General features: G+C 40.4%; 1 long non-coding RNA gene and 1 pseudogene across 1 annotated transcript; one reads left to right on the top strand and one right to left on the bottom strand.

Annotated features, from left to right (window-relative positions):
• Positions 1 to 484: 484 nt before the first annotated feature.
• On the top strand, positions 485 to 26,550 carry LOC118545428 (uncharacterized). The gene is made up of 3 exons (XR_004922085.2): positions 485 to 1,320; positions 25,525 to 25,690; positions 26,312 to 26,550. It is a non-coding gene; the product is annotated as an uncharacterized LOC118545428 (long non-coding RNA).
• LOC118545427 (MICOS complex subunit MIC27 pseudogene) lies at positions 15,786 to 17,126 on the bottom strand (annotated as a pseudogene).
• Positions 26,551 to 27,349: the final 799 nt, after the last annotated feature.

The following is a 27,349-nucleotide window of genomic DNA, read 5'->3' as shown; positions in this document are numbered from 1 at the left end:
GAACTTAATCTTTCCCTCTCCCTATGCTTGTTTAATGCTGCCTAGCCCCCTCCACACCCACCCTGTAGAACCCCTTCCCTATCTTCCAAGACTTTTCATCAGCTCCCCATGTCCAAGACCCATAATCTGTGACCCGCAGCTCCAGCCCATGTGTTTCTAGATAACCGGATGCACCAGAACGATGCACTGAGTGGTCAGCACAGACTCAGGCCAGAACAACAGGGGAGAGCATTCCAGTGTATTCCACCGAGTCTCTCCCACCTGCGCACAACAGAATCCCAGTCATGGGTGGGGGAGGGGGCCTTGACTGGTTATGGCCTTGTCTTACTCATACAGGCACCCTGGCTGCTGCAGTCAGCTCTCTGCCCTGCACCCCTGGAGTAAAGTTTTCATGTCCTGGCTGTCACATGGGCTGCAGAGGGCTGGCCCACTGCCAGCCTCATATCTGCATTCTGAGCAGGAAGGAAGAAGAAGAAATCAACTACGAGAGGAGGACGGGGCAGTGACAACAGGAAGACAGATGAGTTTCCCGGGGGGTCCCCAGCAGACTCCACTTTGTCCTCATGGGCCAGGATATCACCCCAGGGCCACCTCTAGCTGCCAGGGAAGCTGTCCTGAACATCAGCACAGTTGGCAAGGAAGAAGGAGAGGTGGGTTGGGGCAGTCAGCTGGGGTGCTCTGCCACACTGGGGACCCACCTCAAGTGCCTGAGATGAGTCCAAGATGCAGAAAGCAGGTGGCAGGGACTAGAAGGGGAGCACCAGGGCCCAGAGGGTGGCTGAGACACATCCAGGGATGCTGCACCCCGAGGTCCCTGCAGGGCTGAAGGGCTCATGCCCCCTGGTGTGGGGAGTTCTGCCAACACAGCCTCAGCTGTCAGACTTCTTGGCACATCCTTGGCTGAAAAGAGTCCCACCCCCTTCCAGGACAGCACACCTCTACTGTCTTGGCCCTTCGTGGCTCTGCAAGGCTGAGACTCCGTGGCAGCCCAGCAACTCCCTCTTCCCAGTCCTGCTCCCTGTCCTTCCTTCCTCCCCAGGGTCATCCACTCCTGATAAACACCCTGCAGGCTGCCGGGGCACAGCCCCCGCCAAGAACAAGCCCCTTCTTTCTTTCTCTAGTTCAACCTAAAAGGCATCTGCCAAAGGCAGGATATATCTGAGGCCTGGAGCCAGTGCTGGGAGTGTGGGGTGGGTGCTGTATACAAACATGAAGAAGCATCAACACCAGCGCCCTCAAGGAGCTCACAGGCTCAAGCTCATGCAACGGAGCTGGGAAAACAAGCAGCTAAGATACAAGACGAAATACCGTAAGATAAATGTAAGGTGCAAGGGATGAGATCATAGGATAATTGTATTTCTCTGACTGACTTACTTCACTTAGCATAATACCCTCTAGTTCCATCCACATCGTTGCAAATGGTAAGAGTTCATCCTTTTTGATGGCTGCGTAATATTCCATTGTGTGTGTGTGTGTGTGTGTGTGTGTGTGTGTGTGTGTGTGTGTATCACATCTTCTTTATTCATTCCTCTGTCGATGGACATCTGGGCTCTTTCCATAGTTTGGCTATTGTGGACATTGCTGCTATAAACATTTGGGTGCAGGTGCTCCTTTGGATCACTAGCTTTGTATCCTTTGGGTAAATACCCAGTAGTACAATTGCTGGATCTTAGGTAGCTCTATTTTTAACTTTTTGAGGAACCTCCATACTGTTTTCCAGAGTGGCTGCCCCAGCTTGCATTCCCACCAACAGTGTAGGAGGGCTCCCCTTTCTCTGCATCCTTGCCAACGTCTGTCGTTTCCTGACTTGTTAATTTTAGCCATTCTGACTGGTGTGAGGTGGTGGGGAAGAGAGGGAAAAATAAAATAAGATGAAATCAGAGAAGGAGACAAAATCAGAGAGAGAGACAAACCATAAGAGACTCTACTCTGGGAAACAAACAGGGTTGCTGGAGGGGAGGTGGGTGGGGGGATGGGGTAACTGGGTGACGGGCATGAAGGAGGGCACGTGGTGTAATGCGCACGGGGTGTCATAGGCAACTGATGAATCACTGAATTCTACCCCTGCAACTAACAATACACTATATATTAATTAATTGAATTTAAATTTTACAAAAGTGCAAGGGATGCTCTGAGAACGATGTTATCCAGGGTTTGGACTGTGAGTGGGCAGAGATGAGGAAATCCAGAGGCGCTTCATGGGAGAGGGAGCCTTTGGAAGAGCCTCTGAGGATGATAGGGCAGAGTAGCACTCCAGATGGGGCTGTGCCCAGAGGGTGACAACAGACCCAAGTTTGGCCAGAGTGGGAAGTGAAATTGAGCCCTAGTTAAGAACACGAGCTTCTGAGCACCCTCGGAGAGAGGAACCTCTAGCGGGTGACTAACCTCTCACAACCAGGACTTGGTCATCCGTAAAATAGCAGTGACATGTCCCTTTTTCCCAAGGGGCTCTTAAGGGGATCGAGTAGTTACAGTATGTAAAGCACCGCAGAGATGCCTGGAATGGCATGAGGCTTAACTAATTCTCACACAAGCAGAAATACTGAGGACGTGGCTATTTAAGCCAGGGGTTCTCAAAGTTAGGTTCCCAGACCAGCAGCACCCTGTTAACTGGGAGCTTGTTAGGGAAGCAGATTCTCAGGGTCCCACCCTAGACCCACTCAATCAGAAATTCTGGAGGCAGCACCCCGCAGTCCATTTTAACCAGCCCTCTGGGGAAGCCGAGGTGCATTAAAGCGCGAAACTGCTGGTTTCAGCTAGCAGAGGAATATTTTTGAAGGATACAGGGGCTCCTCAGAGGATCCAAGGACAGAAGAGCAACAGGACCTCAAAGACGGGCAGCCAAGATGGGAGCGCAAGACAACAGGAGCCTCCTCTCTCTTCTCTCCCCTCTCCCCCTCTGCCCCTGCTCCTCCTGCAGCTACAAAGGAGCTTCCTCTGAGTCTCCTTCTATGGGGGGGGCGGAGGGGTGGGGGTGTCTGCCACAGAGAGTGGCCCGACCAGGAGGCTCAACTCTTACACAAGTCACTCTGGAAGTGGCTCACTTGATCTGAGCACAGGTGCCTTTCCTCCTTCACCCCCCCAGCCCCCCAAAGTGGATGGAAGTGAGTACGAGTCTCCTTTGCTTGGAATGCCAATCAGGTGCATGGGAGGTCAAGGTAAGGGAATGAAATTTAGGAGTCCCAAGCTTTGGGCGCAGTCCTACAGAGCAGTGCTGTCAGCCACATGCTGTTAGAAAAGCGGTCTGGGGCCCCACCACCCCAGACCTACGGAACCAGAAGCTCTCAGGGCAGGCTCGGAGAAGGTGCGAAAACCCATTGATTAGAGAGACGAATCATCTCTATAACCTCGTCTGTCTCTCACCCCACTTCCTTAAAGTCATAGTGAAATAGGCAGAAAAGACACCAGAAGAAAAACAATCCAGCGGGGTGGCTCCCCTTTGTTTTTCTTGCTTTAATGCAGTGTGCATAGCAAGAGCTGACTTCCCAATGCCAAGGACCCGCAGGGCTGGGATGGAGACTGATCTTGCCCTCTGCACTGTTGGGGAAACTGAGGTCCTAAGGGGTCACATGCCACAGCCTATGTCTTGCATTCATTGGCAGAAGCAGGATCAAAGCTCAGGCCTCCTGGCTTCAACCCATCATGATGAAAAATGGAACTTTTCTCGGTCAAAGAGAAAAGTCACTGAGAAGGTAGATCAGAGCAGAGCCCTGTGAGACCTGCATGAGTAATTAAGAGCCACGCAGAACCAGCCAGTGGATTTGGTGTAAGGGTTGCATCTACAGTGTCATTTTGTGGAATCCCCGGCCAAAATTATCAACCAACATCCACTATCAAGCCTCAGATGTCACCATTGTATTTAAGAGCTGTTCATAAGCCCAGCAAGCCTAAACCCATGGCTACCTCAAAATTAGAATATTCATAAGGCTTTCATAAGAAAGGGAAGGAGGAGAGGAAGAAGAGAAGGAGCAGGTATTTTGCAGCCACAGCAAAAGAAAACTAAGCTTCTAAGTTCTCAAATTTAAAAGGATCTGTGAGGGGCGCCTGGGTGGCTCAGTCGTTAAGCGTCTGCCTTCAGCTCAGGTCATGATCCCAGGATCCTGGGATCGAGCCCCGCATCGGGCTCCCTGCTCGGCAGGCAGCCTGCTTCTCCCTCTCCCACTCGCCCTGCTTGTGTTCCCTCTCTCGCTATCTCTTTCTCTGTCAAATAAATAAATAAAATCTTTAAAATAAATAAATAAATAAAAGGATCTGTGAAATATCCCACAGGGGAAAGTAGCTAGAACACTGCGGACAGCGCAGTGGAAATGATCTACTCTAAAGTCTGACCTTTGGGAAACTACAAAAAGAAAAATACTCTCGGCAGTTAATGTGTCAGCCTTAATAAAAGGAAGTGGCAAGTCCAGTCTGAATTAGGGTAGATCAGCGTGGCATATGTGGGATGCAGAAAGAGGTGAGCAGAAAAACAGGAAAAAAAAAAATTAACAAGGATAAAAGAGGAAGCGGACTGAACCCAAGCCAAGGAATCTTTGGAGGCTCTCAGCTGTAGGGTTTTACCAAGTAGATTGGAGGAGGGTTGCCTTTTAGATTTGTGATTTGATGTCTGTATGTTCAAAGTAACCATCTGGCAACCCATTCACTTAAAACAAAAACAAAAACATGACTTGGGCTCTTTTCAAATAATTCCTGTATTTTCTTTATAAAGTCCCAAACTCAGGAGATACAACCAACCATTTTGAGTGAATATCTCGGTGCCTGAACAAAGTGATAGAACACTGTGAGTGACCACTCTGCTTTAAGGAAGGGGCACCAACTAGGCTGCCGCGCCTTTCTGCTTCTAGAGCTGGAGTCAAAGCTCTCCTTACTACTACTGCTATTATTATTATTTTTAAATTTCATCTTGTTTATTTCTGCCACTAATATTCTCAAGATCTCACGGATTTTGATGATCTATTTCGGGATTTGCTTTCTTACGTCATTCCAAGACACCTCCATGCTTTATGGGACTAGGAATTGTCAGACCACTTCACTTGTAGAAACCCTTCTCAAACGCCCACTCCTTACACGGTCAAAATCAAGCAAACAGAAATCCTAGTGGCCTCCTCGCTTCCACAGGGACCAGGAGAGGAAAGCTGCTCGCCCTGGGAGAAACCGGTTTCCCACAAGGACATTCGAAAATGTCCCCCCCATGCAACTGGACAGTGTGCAGGAGTGAGGCCAGGGCTATGCTTGTGCGGGCGCCGGGCTGCACCCAGGATCTGAGCCCTTCCCCGCACCTGCGTTGCTGTGGTTGCCAAGCCACCGTGGGTGGGACTTGTTTCTCCCCCCTTCTGTGTGCAATGCAGCTGCCAGAGCAATCCCGTTAAAACATCGGTCCCTCTACTACCGAGAGTCTCCAATAGCACCCCAGCCCCACCTAAGGCCCGCCAGCCCCCACTTGACAAGCCTCCCAACTGCCCCTCTGCCAAGTGTGGATCCCGCCACACTCCCCCTCGCTCCCCTCTGTGCCAGCTACTCTGGGCTACCTGGCCGTTCCTGGGGCACCACTGTTGCATTTCTCCAGGCCAGATAGATACGTAAAAATGGAAGTGCTGAATCAGAGCATCCGTACATTTTCTAGATATTACCAAATTGCTCTACAAATGGATTTGTCCATTTACACTCCTGCCCACCTTATGGGAGAGGGCTGGCTCTCCACATCGTCTGCAGCACTTGCTTATGAAAGATTTGTCATCTTTACTAACCAGCTGGGTGGGACATGTTGGCCCAATACCGTTTCAGTTTATATTTTCTTAATTATGATGGAAATTACGCGTATTTGCATGTTTATTGACCATTTAGAGCTCCTAGTCTGGAAATCTGCTGGGGTAGAGAGGAAATTTTAATTCAGTTTCTTAAAAGGTTTACTCTGTTTTTATAATTTTCAGGAGTTAATTCTGGCAATGTGTATTTTTCTAGAAAATTATCCATTTTGTCCAAATTTCCAAATGTATTGGCATAAAGTCATGCCAGCTACTCTCTTAGGGTGGTTATTCTGTTCTGTGTAGCTATATATTTTGTGGTTGTGGTTGCTAATATTGCTTATTTGTGCCTGTTCTTGTTTGTTTGTTTGTTTGTTTGTTTCCTTCGTTGTCTTGCTAGAGGTGGGAAAATGAAGACCGAATAGTCTCAGGTCAGATTTTGCCATCAAGTGAGTTATGAACTAAAGTTTCAGTTTTCAGAATCTTTTGGATTTCGGAATTGCAGACCACATGGATTACAGATCAGTGCTTTCATTTTCATTCAGCTCTCATTACTTGGTGATTTTTGTTCTGCTTTTATTTTTAACTCATAATGCATTTTTTTTAAAGATTTGTTTATTTATTTGTCAGAGAGAGAGAGAGAAAGAGGGAACACACAAGCAGGGGGAGAGGCAGGCAGAGGGAGAAGCGGCAGGCAGAGGGAGAAGCAGGCTCCCTGCTGAGCAGGGAGCCCCATATGGGACTCCATCCCAGGACTCTGGGATCATGACCTGAGCCGAAGGCAGATGCTTAACCGACTAGCCACCCAGGCATCCCTCATAATGCATTTAGAAACGTATTTTTCCGTTTCCAAAAACATGTTTTTTGTGTTTTTTAGAATTTATATAAGGGTGGTTTTTAATTTAATAACTTGAAGTCAGGGAATGCGGTCTGTGTGATACCATTTCGTTCATATTTGCTAATAAGTCTATTATGATCTTGCACACAGTCAGCTTTTATCAAAGTTCCCTATATATTCTCAGTTTCAGAACTTTCCAGCCAGTGAGCCATGAATGGGCTGTGGGTGTGTCGCAACGGATGGATTTCTTCAGCCTTCGGGACAGATGGGTGGGGCCTTATCCTAAGCAACCTCATCTGGGGTTCCTGGCAGGCAGCCCCTCATCCAGGAAGCTCACTGGGTAACCCGCGTGCATAGCAAGCACGTGCCCTCCCTGCAGCCTTTGTGCTTAGGGTCATGGGCTGAGCCTGAGTAAGAAGGCGTCCCTCAGTGGACATCCACATCATTAGCCCGCTGCAGAGCTCATGGCTGCCCATCAAAGACAAGGGGTCTACGAAATTATAGGAGAGTTCGTTCATATTCCAGGGGCCCAGGAGGTAGAGCACAGCTGAGGCATTTGGTTGGTAGAGGTTGGCGGGGACAGGGAGCCTCTGCTGGGGCTCCTGGCAGACACAGCTTTAGGCAACAGCACTGACTCTCTGCTTTTCATTTTTGGTCACTTCTGCTCATATGTGGCTGATGTGCCCTTTTACTGGCATCCAAACCAACCACAGGGGTGACTGTTATGACCATGTATGTATGATTTGTAAAAGAGAGCTGCAGCATTTTTTTAAACTCTAGTATAAAACATGTGGTGGCCTCTGATAGTCATTCGTATTTCAGTATGACAAGAAATTTCAACATTACATGTGTTAATGAAAGCGAAAGAACTGCTAGATTTCTCAAATATAATTTCAACTGTTGCAAAAGTTTGTATGGTTGTAAACGTTTTGCTTTAATTTTTATCACCCGCGCAAATGAATAAAGTCTCTCATTGATGGTGATGATCAAGAATTTGAAATTACTGTCATCAAAAGTCTTGATCTGCAAGGTGTCTAGCAGTCTCTAGCATAAAATACCCTAAAGGCTTATGTCTGTAGGGGCAACCTCATTTCTCATTTAAAAAATGGGAAAATACCTTATTTGTAAAACTGATAAAAAGCCAATATTTAATATTTTATAATAATTATAATACAATTAAAGAAATAAATTTAAAAGTCAAATAATAAAATTATAAAATTACAACAATAATTTCTAATTAATGATATAATATTGTGAATTTTACATTGTTTATTATAACTATGATATTAACAAAATGAGTATTACTTTCCTAATAGATCATTCCTTTAAAATTATATAGGTTTCTTCTTTTCTTAGGAATTTTGCTTTAAGTTCTATTTTGATATTCTACTTCAGCATTTTTTTGGTTCATTTTTTCCCAGAATACCTCTTTCCCACCCTTTATTTTCAGCCTATGTGGTTTTCTTACAGTTCTGTGTAAGCAGTGCCCAATAATTTATGTCTTTTGACAAATGAAGTCAATCCATTTACTTTTTAGCTTTTTTTGTGATTACCGATATAATCAGACTGACCCTAGCCATCCTATTTTATTTCTTTTATCAGCTTTTCCCCTTTAGCTCATCCTTAAATCTCTTTCCCTGTCTTTAGTGTTTGTTTGTTTCTCCTGTGTTATTTTGGAAGCTAGGTATTGTACTTAATTCTCTTTGCAGTTCCTCTTATGTTTTTAAATGTGCATATATTTTTTAAAGATTTTTATTTATTTATTTGAGAGAGAGACAGAGAGAGCATGAGCAGGGGGAGGGGCAGAAGGAGAGGGAGAAGCAGACTACCCACTGAGCAGGGAGCCTGAAGCAGGGCTCGATCCCAGGACCCCGAGATCACAACCTGAGCTGAAGGCAGATGCCCAACCAGCCGAGCCACCACATGCCCTTAAACATGCATATTTAATTACAGATTTTTCCAACAGATTGTAAAATTATTTAATATTTTTATTTTCCTCCTAAACACAATGTAGATTTTTGTACAATTTTTTCACTCTTCAAGCATTGCCTCCTTACTATGTAATCATCACTGCCTTGAGGGTTGTTTTTATGTTTGTTTTACACTTGTAAACAACAACAACCAAATTTTCTTCCATCAGCATTTAAATTTACCAATAGATTTTTATTGGCTAGTCCTTTTATTGTTTTTAGATAGTAAAATTCCTTAATCCTTGTATGTCTTGAGATCTCTTAAATTTGTCTTCACTCTTGAATGATAAATTAGCTGGGTATCAAACCTCTAGGTTGACAGTTATTTTCTGTAAACATTTTTTTTTTTTTTAGATTTTATTTATTTATTTGACAGAGAGAGACACAGCGGGAGAGGGAATACAAGCAGGGGGAGTGGGAGAGGGAGAAGCAGGCTTCCCGCGGAGCAGGGAGCCCGATGCAGGGCTCGATCCCAGGACCCTGGGATCATGACCTGAGCCAAAGGCAGACGCTTAACGACTGAGCCACCCAGGCGCCCCAATCTTCTGTAAACATTTGGATGCTATTATTCCTTTGTCATCTGGCTTAAAACCCATCTTTTCTCTCTGACACCTTGGAAGAGTTTCTCTGGACCGTTGATGTGCTATGTTTTCATAATAATATGGTCGGGCATACTTTGGTTCCATTCAAGATGTGCCTAGACATATTGTTGTGAACTACTAAGTATAGTTATTTTAAAGCCTTTTTCAATTAATTATTAATTAATTTCATCAGGAGTATATTTGAAGCAGCATAATTTTAGATACAACTAACAGAAAAGCCAACCAAAATAACAGCTTTGGGCACCTGGGTGGCTCAGTCAGCTAAGCGTCTGCCTTTGACTCAGGTCATGATCCCAGGGTCCTGGGATCGAGCCCCATGTCTGGCTCTCTGCTCCGCAGGGAGTCTGCTTCTCCCTCTGCCCCTCCTCCCACTCATTCTCTCAATCTCTCTCTCTCAAATAAATAAATAAAATCTTAAAAAAAATAACAGCTTCACAATAAGGAGGGTTATTATTTCATAAAACTAGAGGTCCAGAGGTAAGATAATGACATGACAGTAACCAACCATGTGCAATGTTTTAAGATAAATCTACCTGCATCATTAATTTCTTTTACCCTCTACATTCCTCTAGCTCATAAAGAAATTATATGTGCCCTTTTCATTACAAGTATTTATACCTTCTGAAATCAGAAAAGCCAGTTTGAATATTATTACCAAGGGCAACAGATGATCAAGCAAGAGAACCAATTTCACAAACCAGACATTTAGATACTTAAAGCTGCATTTCATAGCAATTATAGTAATGTCTAAAGTCTAGATGTCTTGAAAATCAGTTAGAAATGCAAAGCAAGAATGACTTTTTATAATACAAGTAAAAGGTGATCACAGTTAATAAATTTTCTCACCCTGTTTCTTAACAAATGAAGGAGTAGGATCAATACTCTTGTGAATGTTTTTAACTTAATACATTATTAGAACTGACTCTTGAACTACATTTATGGTTCAGAACTTTGCCTTCTACAGCTGCTGAGAGGTGGCATTGGTAGAGAAAGAGAAAGGGAAACTTTCTTAATTTTGATTTTTCTTAGACAATTTTCATTAGAATTGATAACTTAAAACTGATAACTTAAAAACCTAAATTCTCAAGGTTGAGGACAGGACTTTCATTACTTCAACTTTTGAGCAGATAGTTTTTATGTGTATAAAAACAGGGCTTTCCCTTAAAATCCAATATATTTTATCCCATTCGTTTTGATCCATTATACCTAGCCTATTACAGGTTTTTAAATTTTAATCCTGTTTTTTAAATCACTACCTATCATCCCCAACTCTGTGTCAGTTGCTATCCTAATAAGGCACACTTCTTTACTTTCAAACCTCCAATCACATATTGCAATTATCCATTTACTTGTGTGTTCTTTTAAGTTAAAGTTTTTTTATTTTCAGATAATTGTAGATTCATGGGCAGTTAGTTTTAAGAAATAATGCAGAAAGATCTTATGTATCCTTTACCCTGTTTCCTTTATGGTAACATCAAGGAAAAGTCAAATACAATATCACAGCCAGGATATTGACATAGACACAGTCAAGATACAGAACAATTCCATCTCCACAAGGATCTGGTGTTGCTCTTTTAGACCCCCACCCACTTCCCTCCCTATCCCACCCTCACTCATAGTCCTTTGCCAAGGCTAAGGACTCCATTTCTAAAATTTTGTAATTTAAAGAATGCTATGTAAATGGAGTCATACAGTATGTAACCTTTTGAAATGGCTTTTTTTACTCAGCATAATTTCCTTGAGATTCATCCATATTGTGGTATCAGAGTCTATTCCTGTTTACTGCTAAGTAGTATTCTACAGTATGGATATGCCACAGTGTGCTTCCCCATTCAACCCCTGAAGTTTCTGAGTGGTTTCCAGTTTTTTGCTATCATGAATAAAGCTACTATGAATATTCATATACAGGTTTTTGTATGAACATAAGTTTTCATTTGTCTGGGAATAAATGCCTAGAAATTCAATAGTTGCATCACATAGTATTTGCATGTTTAATTTTTTTATTTTTTTATTTTTTTAAAGATTTTATTTATTTATTTGACAGAGAGAGACACAGCGATAGAGGGAACATAAGCAGGGGGAGTGGGAGAGGGAGAAGCAGGCCTCCCGCCAAGCAGGGAGCCCAATGCGGGGCTTGATCCCAGGACCCTGAGATCATGACCCAAGCCGAAGGCAGACGCTTAACGACTGAGCCACCCAGGCGCCCCTGCATGTTTAATTTTTTAAGAAACTGCCTATTTTTTTAGGATGGCTGTGAAACTTTACATTTTCACCAGCAATGCGAGGTATGAGCACTGTTTCTACATTGTCACCAGTGTTTGATTTTGGCCAATCTGATAGGTATTTAGTGACAGCTCATCATGGCTTAACAGGAAGCAACGTTGAACATCTTTTCATGTGCTTTTTTGCCCTCTGTATATCCTCTTTGCTGAAATGTCTGTTAAGGTTTTTTACTCTTTTAAAAGTTGGATTGTTTGGTTTTCTACTGCCAAGTTTTGAGAATTATTTGTATATTCTAATGGGTATAAGAGTTGCAAATATTTTCTCCACTCTGTAACTTGTCTTTTCTCCCTTTTAAGAAAGTCTTTTGCAGACCAAAAGTTTTTAATTTATATAAAGTTCAATTTATCCGTTTTTTTCTTCTGTGGATCATGCTTTTGGTATCAAGTCTAAGAACTCTGCCTAACCCTAGATCCCGAAGATTTTTTTTTATAGAAGCTATATTGTTTTATGTTTAACATTTAAGTCTATGATCCATTTTGAGTTGATTTTTGTATAAGGTATAGAGGTCTTTTGTGGGGGGACTATTTGAGCATTATTCCTTGAGAAGTTTGTTCTTCCTCCATTGAATTGCTTTTGTGCCTTTGTCAACATTCAGTTGGTTAGATTTATGTGGGTCTATTTCTGGATTCTCTGTTCTGTGTCATTTATTTATGTGACTATATCTCTGCTAATTCCATGTAATATTGATACTATAGTGATGTAAGTCTTGAAATCTAGTAGACTAATTCCTCCCACTTTATTCTTCATTTTTAAAATCGTTATAGCTATTCTAATTCCCTTATCTTTCCATATAAAGTATGGATAATCTTGTTCATATCTACAAAAAACCCGACTAGGATTTTGAAAGGAATTTCATTAAGCCTGTGTATCATTTTGGGGATAATTGAGGTCATTACTATGTTGAGCCTTCTAATCCATGAACCCAGGAAGTCTCTTCATTTATGAAGATCTTTTTCAATCTCTTTCATCAGCATTTTATCGTTTTCAGCATATGCATCCTATGCATGTTTTGTTATGTATGCCTAAATATTTCACTTTTGAACAATTGTAAAATTGCATTGTACTCTTAATTTTTGTGTCCACATGTTCATTGTTAGTATATAGAAACATAATTGAATTTTATTTCCTTATCTGGTATCCTGAAACCTTGTTGAACTATTATTACTTCCAGGTGTTTTTTTGTAGTTTCCTTGAGATTTCCTATGTAGACAATCAAATCATCAGCAAATAGGGACAGTTTATTTCTTATTTTTGGATGCATATATTTTTAATTTCCTTTTCTTGCCTTATTGCACTGGGTAAAAGATCCAGTGCAATGCTGAATAAGAGTAGTAAAAGTGGGCATTCTTGCCTTTGTCCCTGACTTTATTGGAAAAGCATTAAGCCATTTACTCCTAAGTATGATGCTAACTGTAGGTTTTTTGTAGTAGCTCTTCATCAGCTGAGGAAGTTTTGCCCTATTCCTGGTTTTCAGAGATTTTTTTTCCACGTATGCGTGTTGAATTTTGTTAAATGCTTTTCTGAATCTATTGATATGGTCGTGTAATTTTTCCTTTTTTAGCCTGTTAATATAGTGGGTTACATTGATTGATTGTCAAATATTAAGTCAAATTTGCATCCCTGCAATAAACCCCACTTAGTCATGATGTATAATTGTTTTCAAATATTGTTGAATTCTATTTGTTAATATTTTATTTAGGATTTTTTAAGTCTATAATCCTTAGAGATATTGGTCTGTAGTTACCTTTTACTGTATTGAGTTGTTCTGGTTTTGTATAAAGGTAATTCTAGCAATATAACATTATAAGTGTTCCCCCTTTTTCTATTTTTTGACAGAGTGCATTGAATTGGTTTTAATTCTCCACTGAAATCATATGGACCTGGAAATTTCTTTTGAGGGGAACTTTTTAAATTATTAATTCAATTTCCTTAATAGTTATATGGATATTCAAATTATCAGTTCATAGTGGGTGAATTGTGATAGTTTGTGCTTTTGAAGGAATTGGTCAGTTTTATCTGAGTGATGAAATTGATGTTTGTAGAATTGTTTGTGCTATGTTTGCTCTTTGTTAGTCTTATTGGAGGTTGTCAATGGTATTGATCTTTTAGAAGAACTAGCTTTTGTCTCAATGATTTTCTTTATTGTTTTTCTCTTTTAAATTTCTTTGATATCTACTCTTATTTTTATTTATTTCTTCTTGCTTTGGGTTTATTTAGCTCTTCTTTTTCTAGCTTCTTGTGGTGGGAGCTTAGATAATTGATATGAGATTTCTCCTCTTTTCTAATATAAGCATTTGGTGCTATCGATTTCCCTCTTGGCACTCCTTTAGCAGTGTCCCACAGATTTTGAGATGTTGTGTTCACTTTTTCTTTTAGTTTAATGTATTTTTTAATTTTTCTTGAGACTTCCTTTTTGATGCATAGATTTTGTGAAAGTGTATTGCTTAGTTTCCAAATATTTGTTGATTTTCCTGTTATCTTCCTATTTTGATTCCACTGTGATCTGAGAACACATCCTGTATTATTTCAACTCTTTTAAATTTGTTGAGGTTTGTTTTATGGCGTAGAACATATCTACCTTCATATTTGCCCTGTGGATGCTTAAAAAAAATGTGAATTCTACAGTTGTTCAGTGGCGTGTTCTTTAAATATCAGTTAGATCCTGGTAAGTGAATAGTGTCATTAAGTTCATCTATAACCTTGCTGTTTTTTTGTCTGGTTATTCTATTAATTGTTGAGAGAAGGATGTTGAAGTCTCCAATTATAACTGTGGATAGATCTGTTTCTCCTTCAGTTCTTTTGGTCTTTGCTTCACTTATTTTGTGGCTCTGATTTGGTACATACACATTTACGATTTCTGTGTCTTCTTGGTGGAGTGTCCCTTTTGTCATTCTGTCCTCTCTGTCCCTGTTAATGTCCCTCTTTGTCCTTGTTAATTTTCTTTCTCTGAACTCAGCTTTGACTGGTATTAAGATAGCCATTATTGCTTCTTTTGACTGATGTTTGGATGATGTATATTTTTCCGTCCTTTTACTTTCAATCTACATGTATTGTTATATTTGAAGTGAGATTCTTAGGAGAGCAGATAGCTGGGTCATATTTTTTAAACCATCTTGGCTACCTTTGTGTTTTAATAGTATATTTACACCATTTACATTTAATGTAATTATTAATGCATTATGCCTGCGATTTATTTTTATTTTCTGGTTTTTTCTATCTGTTTCTCATTTCTCTATTTTCTTATCCTGCCTTTCTATGAGACATTTGTACATTTTTCTAGAATTCCACTTTGATTTAGCCATAGTGCTTTTGAAGGTATCTCTTTTTGTATAGGTTTTGTGTGTGTGTGTGTGTGTGTGTGTGTGTGTGTGGTCATTCTAGTTACTACATGATATATGCGTAACAGCACAGTTTACTGGTACTGACATTTCACCAGTTCAAATGACGTGTAGAAACTTCCTTTTACTTCCCTTTATCCTTCCCCATTTATATTTAAATTGTCTTAAATATTTCCTCTACATATTATTTCAAACCACATCAAACAGTGTTACAATTTCTGCTGTGAGCATCAAACATCATTTAGGAAACTCAAGATCAGAAGGAAAATGTATTGTTCTTACCCATATTTTTACTCTTTTCATTGTTCTTGCCCTCTTTTCAATGTTCTAAGTTTTCTTATTTTATTATTTCCTTTCTGTTTAGGGAATTTCCTTTAGTCGTTCTCTTATTGTGGTCTGCTGGTAACAAATTCTCTCTCTTTTCTTTCATCATATGTCTTGATTTTTCCTTCACTCCTGAAGGATATTTCCACTGGATATAGGATTCTGGATTAATAGGGGGTTGTTTGTTTATTTGTTTTTGTTTTTACCACTCGAAAACGTGCCACTCACTTGGGCCTTTATGATTTCTGACGAGAAATTCACTATCATTCTAATTGTTTGCCTTCATAAGCAAAACTGCTTTCAAGATATTTTGTCTTTAAATTTCAGAAGTTTGACAATGATCTGCCTTGGTGTGGATTTTGGGGGGCTTATCTTGTTTGCAATTTTCTCAGCTTCTTGAATCTGTGGGTTTCAAACTAGGTTTCTTGCCAAATTTATAAAGCTTTCGCCCATTATTCATCATTTCTTTGAGTATGTTTTAAGCCTCATCCTCTTTATCCTCACCTTTTGGGACTCTGATGCTGTGAATGTTAGATTTTTTTTTTTTTTTGCCCCACAGGGCCTGTTCTTTTATCCTTTTTTCTCAATCTTTTTTCTCTTTTTTGTTCAGTAAAGGTCATTTCTATTGTTCATTCTTCAGGTTCACTGATTTTTTTTTCTCTGTTCCTTCCATTATGTTGAGCCCCTCCAACAAGATTTTGTGGTTGTATTTTTTTTTTTTTGTCATAAAATATGGATATTTTATTCCAGCTCTGGGGAATGAAAAAAAAGGGGAACACATTCTTTTGCACACCATTCTAATTTAGCTGACATTAATTTGAAAAAGCTAAAGCAAATATGTATATGTATCTGTATAAATATTTATATATACACATACATATTTCATCAGTGTTTATATATTTACTCTATTTTTGTTTTTTAATAAACACCCTTAAAAATCATTAAATGCATCCCAATACTTCTGCCTCTTCATCAATCATTTAATACTGTTTGGATTAAATTCACAGTTTGTGTTTTAATCCCTTATGTGATTGGTCAAACTGTACATTACATTAGAAGATGTGAGGGAAAAACTTCGTTTAAAAGTTATACCCTAAAAAAAAAAAAAAGTTATACTCTCTGTGTCACGGTTATCCTTTACATGATTTTTTCATCATCGTTTTCAACTTCGCACATCTTGTAGTTCTCTACGCAGACTATTTCAGCTTCTAGTGCTGTACATATCTACATCTTCTGGATGGGACTGCCCGTGATCCATGAGCTTGGGGTCAAGCATAAACTGTGTAGCACCTGAGGTGGATTCTGATTTTGTCTTTGTTTCAGAGCTGAGTTCTGTTGTCAAGGGCACTGAGTATTTCAGGCTGTCAGTTGTTTTTGCAGGTATTTCTATTTCAGCAGAATTTCCTAGCTTAGATTTTTCTTTAGGTTTAGGAAATGACTCTTTTTGTTGATTTTTGTCCACAATGATTTAACTGCTTCATAAATTTGCTGGCTTGTAGCATATGCCTTTTTCCCAGTTACCTTTGCAATTATTACTGACTGAACTGGGTAGCAAACAGTTGCTCCTAAAGTGGCCAGTCCCAGTGGATAAGCAATTTTCTTAAACCTAGAACCTTTTCTTGCTGAAACCAAGCCTGCCAATCCTGAAACTGTAATCACTCCAAGTTTTGGAAGAAAATCTCGAGGTGGATTCTTCAGATAGATATACGCATCTTTTCCAAATTGTACTGTATCCATTATTCCATTTTTCACAAACACACAAACACCCTTGCACCAGCCAATATAATGACCAGTTGTAGTGCGGATGGATGCAAAGCCCATTTGTAAACAACCAGGCTGTTCTTCAACATATTTAGACTGCAGAGGTGGTGCAGTATATATGGGGAGCTGCTCTGGTTTTACTAGCTGCTTTTTGTATTCTTCTTCTTTAGCTGCATGCGCAGTTATAGATGCACATATCAGACCTCCAGGTGTGGTTGTCAGCTTTCCCATCCTCACAGCCGCCATATCTGTGACCTTCTCCGTCTGAGTTTTTCATATCAAGATTTTGTGGTTGTATTTTTGAGTTCTGGAATTCTCATGTGGTTCTATATCTTCTATTTCTCTGCTGAGACTCTCTTTTTAAAGATTTTATTTATTTATTTATTTATTTGAGAAAGAGAGAGCATGAGCGGGGCAGAGGGGCAGAGGGAGAGGGAGAAGCAGACTCCCCGCTGAGCAAGGAGCCCCATGTGGGGCTTGATTTCAGGACCCCGAGATCATGACCTGAGCCAAAGACAGATGCTTAACCAACTGAGCCACCCAGGTGCCTCTCTTTGCTGAGACTTTCTATGTCTTTGCTTAGATGTGTGATTTATTCATACTCTTCAGGTGTGTTCATAATTACTCCTTGAAGTCTTTATATGATGGCTGCTTATAAATATTTGTATTTCTAACACCACTGCCATTTTGGTGTTGGAAGTTATTGATCATATTTTTTTCTTTCAGGTTGAGATTTTACTGGTTTGTGGTATGACAAGTGACCGTCTAATGAAAGTTGGACATTTTAAGTAGTATAATACAAGACTCTGGGTCTTATTTAAACCTGCTGTTTTAGCTGTCTTCCTTTGACACTGCTCTGGTAGAAAAGAGTGCTGCCTTGTTACTGTCAGGTAGGGCTAGAAGTCCAGATTTTCCTGGTCTCCATTGACACCGAAGGGGGAAGAGGGGCTCTTATACTGCTAAGTGGAACTGGGAGTTCCTACCAGGTTTCAGTTAATACCATTCTGGATGGGAGGGGTGGGTGTGCCTCATTACTGTTCTCCCATGCAGTCTCCACTGACACCACATTACCACGGGACCTTGTTACTGATGGGTGGTGACAAAAGTCTTGCCTTCCCACTAGCTTTCCTCTGACACCACCCCAGTGGGGAGTGGGAGGGATTTTTTTTTTTTTTACTGCTGGGTGGGAGTTGAAGTCCAGGCTCCTCATATAGTCTCCACTGACCCTGCAGGGAGGAGGGGATGAGCCTCATTACCACCTGGTGGGGATGAAAGTCCCTGCTTTCTAGCTGGCCTTCTCTGACACAATACCACCATGGGAGGAGGGGAGAGGTTTGGGCAGTCTCATTATACCCCATGGAAGGTGAAAATCTGTGGTCCCCACTGAACGTTGATAGCATGGGTGGGGTCGGGGCCACACCTTTTTCTGTGGTGTTTGGCTGGAGTAGAGTATTTAATGCCTAAAAGTTTTTTGTCTTTCTAGTCCTTTGGCTAGAGAGAGCCAGCTTTTGTTGGAGTTATTTTTTGTCTCTGTCTGTTGTCATTTCCAGGTTTCTAGCTTTTCCAGACCCCAGGGATATATGAGACACAAAGAAAAGCCAGAGAACTCACCACCGTATTGTTCCTTGCAAGTCCTGAAGTCTCAGGCTTGTCTGCCGTCTCTCCACCTTTGAGAGTTTCCTTATGTTTATTTTATATATGGTGATCTGGGTTTTGGTCATACTTAGTGGGAGGAATAGGGAAAAATACTTTTGCTTCAGCTTCTTGGAAGTTTTTGGTTGTTTACTTTTATGTCTTTTTCCCACAGCTAGACTGTAAGATTAGACTGTAAGTTTGTGAACTTCTTGAATATTATTTTTTCATTTCCACCCGAACCTCTGACCTAAGTTTCCCCGCAATGAGTCCACCATGCTTATGAACCACTTCTGGTTTAGCCCCTCTTGTGTGTGCTTAAGCAATAGCTTCTCAGTTCCACCCCACTTGCCCACCCCTGGTTTTGTTCTTGCTTAACCCCTTGGCCTACTGCCACCCCCCTCCTCTGGCAGAGCAACCAGCTCTTCCACTATAGGACAACATAAATCCACTAACAACAATTCATGCCACGCCAACCACATTTCCCTTTTTTAACAAAGTTACTCAATTGGTAAAACCAGGAATGCCTGATGAACCTCAATGACAAGTTATTTGGCAGAATTTCTGCTGCCTAGTACGTATTTTGGCATTTAGAGCTTAAATCACAAGAAATAGATTTAATTGCATTGGACTGGATTGAGTATAGCCTATGGGATAGCCTAAAGGAGAAATGAAGACTGGTTCAACACTGGTCTCTAACAATAGTTGATTAATGGGTAAGCTTACCCTTGAAGAAGGTCCTTAGGGATAAGTTAAAATGTATCACGTTGAACTACGTTCCAGTCAGTGATTTGTCTGTTACTTGAATGAAGATATTAAAGATGTACCTTACTGGAGTGGCAATTGGCACAAAGCTGGGAATGACAGCTAATGAGTTAAATAACAGAAACAGATTTCAAAAACACCTTGACAGCCTGACATAACTAGTTAAAACTAAGAGGATAAAATGTAATAGGAATAAATATATAGTCTGGATTTCAGAGGGGTAAGAACTAACCTTTCAAAAATGTCAAATGATAATAATAGCTAAAGTTTATAAGTTTGCAGTAAACATGACCCATTTGTATATCATAAATTGCATAATATTGGAAAATTACTGGACAAATGTTTCAACACTCAAACTATTTTTCCTCTTTGACACAGTAACTCCATTCCTAGGGCTTTATCCTGGGAAAAAAAAAAAATCTAAAAAAGAGGAAAATGCCAAATGCAAAAAGAGGCTCATGACAGCACTACTTATAATAGCAAAAACCTGGAGACAAAGGTGCAACAACAATGATAATATTTAGTAATTTGATATGTATATCAACCACATTGTGCAGCTTTTAAAAAGGGAGGAAGTTTTCAAAGGAAGGGGTGTTATTCTAAAGACAATAGAGCAACAGGAAAAGATCTTACAGTATGAGATAAAAAACACAAGATTAATTATTTCCTATTCTATGAGTACAGTTGTAAAGTTAGATGTGCTCATGTATATTTTGAACAAGAATTATGAGTAAGAATTGCACAAAAACAGAAAAATGAAAGTAATCTCTGTGTTAGGCTGTTGTGTGATTTTTCTCATCTAATATCTGTTATTATAATAAAGTATAAATTAATGGTTTTTAACTGCACAAGACAGGATGGGGGAGATCTAACCTTATATCAGTTATATCATACTCTTCATCGGCTGCAAAGGGCATGTTTAAATGGAGGAAGAGTCGGTCCCTAAAGACAGGAGTTACACTGAGAGAAATTTACACAAATAGAACTCTAGGCATGGGAGGTAAAAATCTCCTACTTTGCCTTGGTCATGTCTGGAATACTGTATGCAAGTCCAGGGGCCATCGTTAGATAGGGCACATCTCTGCAAGGCTAATCTTTGATGACATTTTATAAGAGGTGTGGTTTCTCTCTTCTGCCCACTCTGGAACCAGAATCTGATTGCCAGGGCCAGTTCAGTACACCCTAAATTAAAACAATACAAGGATATTTTTCTACTACATATCAAAACACCAGTCATTTTTTAAAAAACTGTGGTATTGGTACAAAAGTAGACAAATATATCAATAGAATAGAATACAAAATATAGCAATAGATTCATAAATATAAGATCATTTAATACATGATAAATGTGGCATCGTGAATCAGTAGGGGAAAAAATGGATAATTTTTTGGAGTAAGGCTCTTAACTAAATTCTTCCAAAGTTAACTAACCCCAGGAGGGTGTATTCCTGATTGGGGTATTTCAAATGTTAACTGATGCCCCTAGGGTAGGGATTAAAGCTAAATAACACACCACTACATTACATGTTTAAACCAAAGTGTTAGAAATCCCAGACAACATAACAGCATTTTATTACCAGTGACCACAGGTGATACTTTGGTTAGCTGTTTCAAATGCCCATACCTTAATGCGCGCTAGATTTTCAACAGCTTTGGCCCCAACCGGGCCAGGAAGTCAATCCCAGTCTCCCCATTTCCCCAAGGGTCTCTGGCCTGTGCCCCTCCAGACTTTAATTTCTATACTAGTCAGGGTTCTTAGTTGCAACAACTGTAATTGATACAGGAACAAAGAATTTTATTGAAAGGGCATCAGTGGCTGCCATAATTGATGAAGGGACAAGAATCCAGGCTTGGGCAGAAACCAAGGCACATCCCTTATTCTGGTGCCATGAATACTTTACTTCAGCTGCTACCCAACACTCGTTGCTCACTGAGCTCCCCCTAAGCACCACTCCCTCCAGATGAAAATGTCCAGACGGCAGTATATGGTTCAGCCTAGATCACATGCTTATCCACAAGGTGTCAGAGAGTGAGAAGAGGACATTTCTCCCTGCTTTGGCTTCTCAAGTAGGATCTGAGTTATTTCTGAAAAATACAAAGAGTTGCCTACCGGGAAGCCAAAATAATAAATGTTCATTGTACCCCATCAATTATGTATCTCCCTTTCTCCTGAAGTCTCTGATGAGGTCACATTCTCTTCTCTCTCCCCAGATCAAAGCCAATATTCAGGAAAGTATCTGAGTAATATTTTTAAAATGAAGAACAAAAGACTGATAATGAGGTATAATGGAAAAGGTATTGGTATCTGATAGAGCTTACTTCTGATAGTATCTGGCCTCAGACAAATTACGTAAACTATCTGAACCTTAAGTTCCTCATATTTAAAATGAGAATACTGGGGCACCTGGGTGGCTTAGTTGGTTAAGCGTCTGCCTTCGGCTCAGGTCGTGATCCTGGGGTCCTGGGATTGAGCCCCATGTCGGGCTCCCTGCATGGTGGGGAGTCTGCTTCTTCCTCTCCCTTTGCCCCTCCACGCCTTGTGCTGGCTCTGTCGCTGTCGTTCGCTTGTGCTCTCTCTCAAATTAAAAAAAAAAAATTAAAAAGGCAACCGAAGCAAAAGCTCTTTCTGACTAATCTCCAAACATAACAGAGACCCTCCACTGCTTGAACATCATAAGCTGTAGGCACCTAGAGCTAACCTGACTAGGCCAAGGCCTCACCTAAATGGTGCCCTCATGGGCTAACTTCATATTTATTCATTAGTTTTTTACCCCTTGTTGTGTCTTGTTCTTGTGTGACTTTGTAGTGTGCTTTGTTTTGTGTGACGTGTACGAAGCCAAGTTAAACACATAGTGAAATGTCATTGAGCTCAAAATCCTGAACCTGCTTTACAGTTATGTTAACCTCACTTTATGACTGAATAAAGCTGACATTGTGGAAAGACACAACTTATGTCTTTATACCGTGCTCTTTTTTTTTTTTAAAGATTTTATTTATTTATTTGAGAGAGAGAATGAGAAAGAGAGAGCATGAGAGGGGGGAGGGTCAGAGGGAGAAACAGACTCCCTGCTGAGCAGGGAGCCCGATGCGGGACTCGATCCCGGGACTCCAGGATCATGACCTGAGCCGAAGGCAGTCGCTTAACCAACTGAGCCACCCAGGCGCCCTTCATACCGTGCTCTTGACAAATAATGAAAATGGGGGATACCGGTGCAGAAGTAGGCAAGCAAATGAAAAGAAATAGTCAAAACGAACTCATGTGCATATAGGGACTTAGTATATAATCAGAGGGGTATTTCAAATCAGTTGAGAAAGGATGAGTTATTCAGTAAATGGTGTTGGGAAGATTGGTTATACATTGGAAAGAAATAAAGTTTTTGTTTCTTATATATGGTCCATACCATATATAAGAAACAACTTCCAGATGGCTTAAATATAGAAATGTATAAAATAAAACTCTGTAAGTACTAGAAAAAAAATATAGAAGAATATTTTTATTCCTTTGGGGTAGGGAAGGCCTTACTAACTAAAACATAAAATCATAGCAGTAAAGGAAGACCATCAGACACAATAAACCAATTTAAAAGGCAACTGAGCAGAAGAAAATTTTTACATTTAATAGACCAAAGATTATCCAGCCTCATATAAGAATACCTCAACATACAGATGCCTCTTTAATTTGTCCCACATGGATCCTCAAAGCAAACCAACTACTTCATTTTAGGCAAAACTGAAAAAAATAAAATAAAGATCTGTTCCAATAGTGAAGGAAAATGTTGGTGGAGCAGCTATGGGGCACCTTCAGGCAAATGAGAAAAAGCTGTTTCTAAGGAGTTACAGTTGGCATTCAGCTCGATGAACAGAGGCTGAGCTGTGTCTCAGCTTCCAGTAGAACCCCAACCACGCAACCATTCTCAAAGGTCCTGAATGACTATGTTGCATTTACCAACATATTGTTCAGTTTGTCTTCTACGATATTGTGATATAGTAAGAATGTAGATATTTGGTCTTCCTCCTGGCTTCTGGCCAGAGATCCTAAACCCCTCGTAATTTCCTAAGTGATAAGAAAGATAAGAAAGTATCTTTTGTTATAACATTTGGTTTTTGTTCCCAATTCCTGAAATAGCACAGGAATGATAAAGCTGAAAGGAGCATTTTTTGTTATTCGTAACAAACCCCTTTCAACCACACACAAGTTCATGGTAATGAGGTGACTTTTGGAAAGCCTCTAAGGATGGGGTGATGATTGCCAGGGAACCAACCATGATTCCCTGGATTAGAAGGTTGTAACTTTCTGTCCAACCCTCCACATACCCTCTCTTCACACCTAAATTCCTAGGAGGGGAGAGGAGCTGGAGATTGAGTTCAATCACCAATAGCCAATGATCTAATCAATCATGCCTTTTAAGAAAGTCTCCTTAAAAACCCTAACCAAAGGGGTTCAGAGGGCTTCCAAGTTGGTGAACACATTGAGCTGCTGGAAGGGTGGCACATCCCTAGAGGACACGGAATCTCCACATCCCTTCCCCCGTACCTTGCCCCATGCATCTCTTTCATCTGGCTGCTCCTGAGTTGTATCCTTTTATAATTAACCAGTAATCTAGTAAGAATTCATTTTCCAAAGTTTTATGAGCTGTTTTAGCAAATTATTGAACCCAACTTGCAGTTAGTATCTGAAGTGGAAACAGTCTAATGGACTGAGGCCTTAACCTGTGGCATCTGCACTAACCCCAGGTAGTGTCAGAATTGGGTTGTAGGACACCAAGCTCATGTCCGGAGAGTACCGGAGAATTGGTTGGTGTGTGGAAAACTCCCACCCATTTGGTATGAGAAGTATTCTGTGAGAAAAGGAAACAGGGATTTCCTTTATTTGAAGTGTTGTGAGCAGAGTACAAAAATAGTTTTTCTTTTAGTCTTCCTGAGGATTTTCAAAGATAACAATTCTTTGCTTCTGTTTAGTTTTTGTTTTACTCTATGTTGCAATCTATCTGTGGGATGCAGCAAAAAGAGTGCTTAGAGGGAAATGGATAACATGAAACTCCAATAATAGAAAAGAAAAAAGGTCTCCAATCAATGACCTCAGCCTACACCTTAAGAAACTAGAAAAAGTTGAACAAACTGAACCCAAAGTAAACAGAAGAAAGAAAATAATTAAGATAAGAGCATAAATCAATGCCCTAGAAAACAAAGAAAAAATATAGAGAAAAATTCAGTGACAAGCTAGTTCTTTGAGATCAGTAAGATTAATAAAACTCTAGCCAGACTGATTGAGAAAAAAAGATAGAAGACACAAATTACCAATATCAAGAATGAGAGAGGTAATATCGCTACAGACCTCACAGATAATAAGGGAATATTATGAACAATTTTATACAAGTACATTAAACAACTTAATAAAACAAATTATCTGCAAGACACAAACCAAGATCATCTAAAAAGAAACAGGTAAAATTAACAGCCCCATAGCTATTAAAGGAAGTGAAACTGTAGTTAACCCCTACCCCATAAAGAAAACTCTAGCCCCAGATGGCTTCAATTCCACTAGATATTTAAAGAAAAAATAATAGCAATTCTTAGCAAACTCCTTCATAAAATTGAAGAGGGGGAATACTTCCCAACTTATTCTATGAGACTAGCATTACCCTTATACCAAAATCATACAAAGACAATATAAGAAAACAACACGTTAATATTTTCTCATTAATGTAAATAAAAAGCAATATAACCCCATGCATAAATTGGGACTTTACTCTTCTACAAATACAAGCAGTCCAGCATTGTTGAGTGCCCTTCCAGTTGTGTTAAATCCTGCCTCTTTCACTGGAAGGCATCCTTCTTGAGGACACATAGCAATATTTCCCTCCTCAGAGCTTCTCCCTCTGTCTTCAGCACTTGCTGACCCATCACTACATAGACAAAACATAGAATAATTTCATGAATTATTTTAGAGAAAAAGTAAGAGGAGAAAGAGAATTTTGTATGGGAGAAGAGGGAGGAAGATAGAGATTTTGTACAGATAGAGCCAAGGGAAAATTATAGATGTGAAAAGAAAGAAGGTGTGAAATGGTGTGCTTGGTATCTCACATATAAAATGATTTCATTCTTTTTTGAAAATGACAAATACACCAGTGTTTGGTGTTAAATCTTTATTGAATGTGTAATATACACTGGTTCCTCATCCCTGAGGTTGGAGATGATAACTTCCTCTTTTCATTTGATTGTATTTGGTGAAAAATTCAAAGGCTGAGATTTAAACACATTCTATTTCAGGTGCATGACCTTACAACTGGGCTCATCACAAGAGGGATTGCAGCTGAAGACACACCAGAGTCCCACCCACAGAACTTTTCTTACAACCCTGACTTTGGCCATGTAGCTCTGGTCCTTAACATCAATGCAGAGGAAAGCCAGAGGAAGTGACTCATTTCTGCTTGAAGTAGGTTGCAGCCTTCTAATGAGGAAAGGCAAGATGCACATCTCCTTGCTTTGGTGTGTAAAGTCTATGTAATTTAGGACTTAGGACTTTTCTGGATTTGAAATCCATAATCAAGCATTGGAGCTGGAGTGGCTGGGGACAACACTGGCAGCATCATGGGCCATAGAATGTCACAAGAAAGTGAAACCCTGTAAAGATTAAACATCAAAACCCTCCCCTCCAGTTTCCTGTGGGATGTGTATTATGGTCATAGATGGGCATAACTGGGATGGAGCTGGAGAAAGTATTATTAAGAAGGCACTTCAAAATATTTGTGAGAGCTAGCCTCTTTGAATGAGAACTCATCCTATTTCCATGGTGACCCACTAGGCATTGATTCCAAGAATCCATGGGTTAGAAGAGTCCTTGTCTTCTCTATCACCCAGGACTCCAGGGAAGCCCAACATGCTAAATTTTCATATTCCCTTTTTTTTTTTTTTTTTTGCCAATAGCTTAGCAGTTTCTAGAGGGCAGGAGTCTGTCCTACTCATCTTTGTCACCTTAGCAATTGACCCAGAATAGCTGTTCCCTGAAGGTTTGGTGAATTATAAACATGCATGTCTTATCTCATTTGTTCCACAGTATGAGCTCCAGGTACTGTTAACAGTACTCCAATGATCTGTTTAGCCTCTGTCTCCCCTACTAAAGTGTGAACTTCCTGAGGGCAGAATCTATGTACACCCATGCTCCTTTATTCAAAGTCACGCATAATACATAGTAAGTACTCAGTATGTGTTTGTTGAATGGCTGAATGCATGAGTGAATGAATGAACCATAATGAGCCTCCCTAAATTTGATTTGTCAATTATACCTCAATAAAGCTGGGGGGGAAATGAGCTTCCTTGTTTCTGACCAGTAGATTAGTTGTTTTGCTATTTTCTTACAGGCTAGAGCTCAGCACCTGGGGCATCTGAAGTGATCTATTAGTACAGTGACTCTCAAACATTAGTGTGTATCAGAATCATCTAGAGGCCCAGGTTCTTTGAAGTAGGAGAGGGCCTAGGCCTTTGTAGTTTTACCAAGTTCCCCAGGTGATTCTAGTATCTACCCGAACTAGAGAACCAATGATTTTGTGTCATGCTCTTCAACCTTTTCCATGCTGTACCATCATAGAAGATGATACTTATTCAGCATAGTAAACAAGGTGAAGCAACTTGCAGCCAGGACACTCGGCCTCTTGACCCACCCAGGATCCTTTTGTTTACTGGGAATACCAGTTGGAAAGCTCTGCCTGACCTTGATAATCAAACAGTGGTTGGGGACCAGCAGCTTCAGCCAAAAGCTTGTTTCAAATGTGAATCTCATGCTCTCCCCAGACGTGCTGAAGCAGAAACAGCCTTCTAACAAGATCTCCTGTGGATTCATGTGCATATCCAAGATCAGGAAGCACTCACCTTAACACCCCTAACTCCTTAACACTCCAACTTCTCTCTGACCTAAAAAAAAACTTATATATGTCCAGGAAAAGGCATGATTCCTTCCTCCCTGTAGTTGACTCACAGACACAGGGGAAGTGGGGCAGAAATCTGCTGAGCTCAGCTACAACCACTATTCACACTTGAGGTTGTGTGTGTGTGTGTGTGTGTGTGTGTCCGCACATGTGCATATGTTCCATTCTTG

Source organism: Halichoerus grypus, chromosome 1, assembly GCF_964656455.1.
Source record: "Halichoerus grypus chromosome 1, mHalGry1.hap1.1, whole genome shotgun sequence".
Taxonomy (NCBI): Eukaryota; Metazoa; Chordata; class Mammalia; order Carnivora; family Phocidae; genus Halichoerus; species Halichoerus grypus.
This window is presented reverse-complemented; position numbering and strand designations above follow the sequence as displayed.